The following is a 4,639-nucleotide window of genomic DNA, read 5'->3' as shown; positions in this document are numbered from 1 at the left end:
GGCCGGGGGCGGGGCCGGCGCGCGCAGGCGCAATGCCCGCACGCCCGCCTCTCCCCGGGGCCCGGCCGGACGGGCGGCTCTAGGTGCCGAGGCGCCGCTGAAGGGGCGATTCCACAGGCGTCGCCCCGCCCCCAGGGCTGGGTTGGGCCGACTGCGCAGGCGCAGTCCCGCCCCCGGGCCGGAGTGGGCCGACTGCGCAGGCGCAACCTTCCCCGGGCTCCGTGAGGGCCGGCCGCGCAGGCGCAGTCCCCGCGCGCCGGCCCCGCCCCCGGGCGGCCAGCGGGGCGGCCGTGAGGTACCCGGCGCTGGCGGCGCGGGGGGCGCTGGCCCCGCGTGGGGCGCTGGCGGGGTGGGCCGCCGGGGCCTTCCTGGTGACTCGGCGGCGGAGCGGGCGCACGCGGGCCGCGGCATCGGGGGCTGCGGCGCGACGGGCGCCCGATTCCACCTGCAGGTGCACGCAGGTGCGCGGCGTCCCCCGGCCGCGGAGCCTCGAGAGGCGCACAGGCCTTACCCGGACGGCGTCCGTCCCGCCGAGGAGCTCCGGGGGGCTCTGCGTGCGCGCCGGGCGCCTTTAGGCCCTGGAGTCTCGGACGATAAGGTGCAGCCTTGCGCGGGTGCGCCGGGTGCAGGGATCGAAGCTTAACGTGTGGGGGCCGGGGGGGGGCCCTTCCTCTCGGGGAGGCCGCGGGGCCGGGCTCGCTCTCCGTGTCTGTCCCGGACACTCAGTTTCCTAACTCACAGTAATTCACCGACCAAATAAATTCTCCAACTTTGTCATCTTGTTCTAGACTACAACTCACTTTGTATGAGAACGAGACGACACGGGTTCATTCCCTAAGTCTCACTGTAAAGGTTAGGACGTCTTTCGTTCACCAATGACTGGTCCGCTTCAGTGGGGTCAGTCGGCCGTGTCTCCGTCTGCCCGGAGCCCTCCGTGTGTCCCCCCACAACGGCCTCCACGACCCCCGCCCCCAGCTCTGCCTGCCTGTCTGGCCTCTGATCTCACTCCAGCCCCAGGGGCCTGACCTCTGCGACGGAGACGGGCCGGCGAGAACTTAGGGCCGCCTCCGCTCTTTTCATTTGCTTATCGTGGCAGCGGGTTGTGTTCCTTTTGTTCTCCTACCCCAGCGTCTGCTGGGTTCTGTCTGGCCCAGGACGACGGTGGAGGTCTGTTTTAAAGCTGGGGGCTGGCGGGTGGACAGCAAACGACGGCTGCGGTCCAAATCCTGCCGCCAACGGTTTTTATTTGACCCCAAGCTAAGAATGTTTTTTCAGTTTTCAATGGCTGGGAAGAAAAATCAAAAGAATGTTTCATGACATGAAAATTCTGTGAAATTCAAATGTCAATGTCCTGACTGGAGTTTTCCCGGAACAGAGGGGAATCTTCTGCTTCACTGGCCACCTACAGCTGTGTTCACCACACAGGCCATGTTGAGGAGCTGTGGCACAGACCCCGTGACGGGCAAGGCTAGGAGTATTTGCTCTCTGGCCCTTGCGGAAAAAGTTGCCAGCTCGTGCCCTAGATGAAGGGACAGCCTCTTACCTGGTCCCACGGCTTGTCATCCCTCCACTGACTATCTCATGGGGGTTCCTGTCTCACGGTCAAAGCTGGAGTTCTTAAAATCTTGGTGGCGGTGCCCACACTGCCCAGCCCCTGCCGCCCTGCCCTGCCCACACTCGCTGACTCCGCGCCAGCCGAACGGCGGCCTCCTGGGCTCCACCTCATGGCCTCTGCACAGACTCTTCCTGAGCTGGAATGCTCTCACCCACACGTCTGCAGATCTTTGCCCAGATGTCATCTGGGGAGGGGGTGTGGCTCTTTCTGGTCTTTCCCTACAGAGCAGTAGCCCCCTGCCCCATTTCCCAGCCTCATTCTTCTCTGACATTGACCTGTTTGTGGTCAGCCTCTCAGGGTAGAAGGAACGCTCCAGGGGAGCAGGGCCTCCTCTTCCTGTGTGATGATGGACAGCGCCCAGTGCTGAGGAGAGCAGGGGCTCCCTGCGTCTTGGTGGGTGGGCTGATTGCGACCCCACTGTGGCCTGGCACTGATCTGAAACGGATGTAAAAGGTTCCGCTGGCAGATGGCGACAACCCTTCCCCAAGGGCCTCATCAGTTCCACCTCCCTCCTTTGTCCACGAGCGATTCTCACACCTGCAGACAGGCGGGGTGTGCCTGCTCTGACCTCTTCCAGGAAGGGTTTGAAGGGCTTTCGCTCCGTATCTCACTGACCCCAAGGACATGAATCTGAGAAAACTGTGAGACAGCGGAGGTCGGAGGAGCCTGGCGTGCTACAGTCCATGGGGTCACAGAGAGACACGACTGAGGGACCGAATAACAACAACAGCAAAACTTCAGTGCCCAAGTGGGCACCGTGGGCCTGAAACGGGGCACGACACTCGTGAGGCGCACCAGCGTGAGGCGTGCCGTTCCTGTGAATCAGGCCACCTCATGACCCTGTGAACAGCTGCAGGCCATTCATGTACCAAACCCTGGATGAGCACTTTCTGTGAGCCCAAGATGCTGGACTTCAGTTTTAATTTAAGCAAGAGAAGCGTGAGCGCCTGTGTTTTAACCGAGTTCTGAGCACAGACTTGAAGCCCCAGGAAAGAGGGAGGGTTCTGTCTCCTGCCTGGTGCTGGGCGCTGTGTGCAGTCCACGCTTAGGCAACGCATGGAGTAAAGAGTGACCAGCCACCTGCTTTGAGGCCACCGGGGCAGAGGACTGACTGAACTGCAGCACCCTCACGGCTGTCTGTCCACGTGGGGTGCACTGTGGCCCTTGGAGGGGGTTCACCGCACGCCAGATTCTAAGCCCAGCTCAGGGGACATGAGGTTGATGGTGTCATGTGTGGAAGCCGCTGGGTGCCCGGCTGTGGTGACCACATCAAGGGTCCTGATGGCCGGGCCTGAAGTGAGGGCGGCTGTGCCATGGAGCCCCGTCTGCATAGGGGTTTGGGGCAGACACCCACCTGTCTGCGGCCGAGTCCCAGAGCCCACGGTTCCCCCTTGCGGAGTGTGGGTCTTTGTGGCTCTGGGGCCTTGAGAACGGTCCCCCTCTCTTGTCCTCAGCACAGGTCCCTGCCTTCCCTTCAGGGCAGCAGGAATGCTGTGTGTGTGTGAGTGTGTGTGTGTGTGCAGGAGGGGAAAACTGCCAGCAGTTCAGGTGAGAAGACCCCAGGTGGGCCCAGGGGGAAGGGCAGCCATCCGTCCATCCGGCTGAGGGGGCAGCTTTGGGTGCCAAGCACCCACCAGACCCTCAGCGTGTTGTCCCCGTCGTCCCTGGGAGCGCCACCCCCACCCCAGGCAGATGGTAGCATCTCTGCTCCTCTTGGGGGAGGAAGACTGCAGCTGGAGGGGGCCTCCCCGAGGGGGCGGAGCCGGCAGGGCAGAGTGGGGTCACACGAGGTCTGGGAGCCCAGGAAGCAGTTCTGGGCGGCCCCTCATGTCAGATGTGGATCGGGGCTGCTGGACAGAGCGGCCCGGACAGGAAGGCGCTCGGGAGTTTGTCCAGGTCTCAGGTTTTGCTCTGGGCCTGGGTGGGCGGGGGCTTGGGAACCCCGCCGAGGACCACCCGCTCCAGGCAGCCGTCAGCAGATCACCTGGGGGCCCTACACAGCTCTTCTGAACTGGACCCTGGAGTCACTCTGCACACTGACCCCAACTCCTCACCTGGGGGGGCTTGGCCCTCCCCACTCCACGCCTGCCCCAGCCTCCCAGGAGTTGGCACGTTTGCAGGTTGGGAGAAGGGGTGTGGGGGCACTCGAGGGCAAGGGGGCAACGGGCAGCCTGGGTTGGGGAGGTTTCCCCGGCGCTCCATGGTCGCTGGTTCTGGTGGGGGTGATGTCCTCAGGGTTTTGGGGGGGATGCAAAGAGGGCAGTGGGGCCTGGGGGTGGAAGATGGGTGGGGGCAGAATGGGACCCCAGGCTAGGGTCTGGGCTGCCGGAGGGACTGAGACCGAGGTGGGAGGGAGGCCCGTCAAGGCCGCAGACCTGAGCCCCCTGCCTGCCTTCCACGGCCCTGCGCCTGCCCTGCTCTAGGCCCCACGCCCCAGGAGGTGCCACCCCCACACAGGCACCCGGGCCTCCCCGGGGTGGGCGAGGCCGGGTCTGCGGCTTCCACTTCTCCACGCCCGGCGTTTTTCGTCGTCACCTCCCGCCCTGCTGTCGGCGGCTTCCCGTGGTTTTCCTCTGGGCGGAGGGGGCCCGGGGCTGGGCGAGGCCGTCCTCCTTTGAGGCTGAGGAGCTTCCGGGGCCTGCGCTGAACCCCCGGGACCTCACAGGGACCCCGGGTGGTCCTTGACTTTGCGCAGGAGGCCATGCTGCTGTCGTGGTGCCGCCAGCCTGGGGAGTGGCGGCCAGAAGTGAGTGGTCCAGAGGCCTGAGCGCAGGGCGCTTGCACCAGGAACACTGACCCTGAGGCCTCACTGACGGCGGGACAGCCCGAGGCCCGTCCCACCCTGAGCCGGCATCGCGAGGGGCCTGGCTGCCCTTCCTGAGACGCTGGAGTGACGGCAGTGCCAGCTTCCCTGGATGGGGCGGAGGGAGACCGCGAGCTGGGTGGCGGGTGGGGACCTGCATCTGCCAGGTGCCGCCCAGTCACGCACTCCTGCTTAGAAGATTGTGGGGGCCTGTCCAGGTG

This window comes from Bos grunniens, chromosome 5, assembly GCF_055505025.1.
Source record: "Bos grunniens cultivar Pamir isolate PY7600 chromosome 5, Bosgru_T2T1.0, whole genome shotgun sequence".
Taxonomy (NCBI): domain Eukaryota; kingdom Metazoa; phylum Chordata; class Mammalia; order Artiodactyla; family Bovidae; genus Bos; species Bos grunniens.
The sequence above is the reverse complement of the archived record's forward strand: the minus strand, read 5'-3'. Positions refer to the sequence as shown.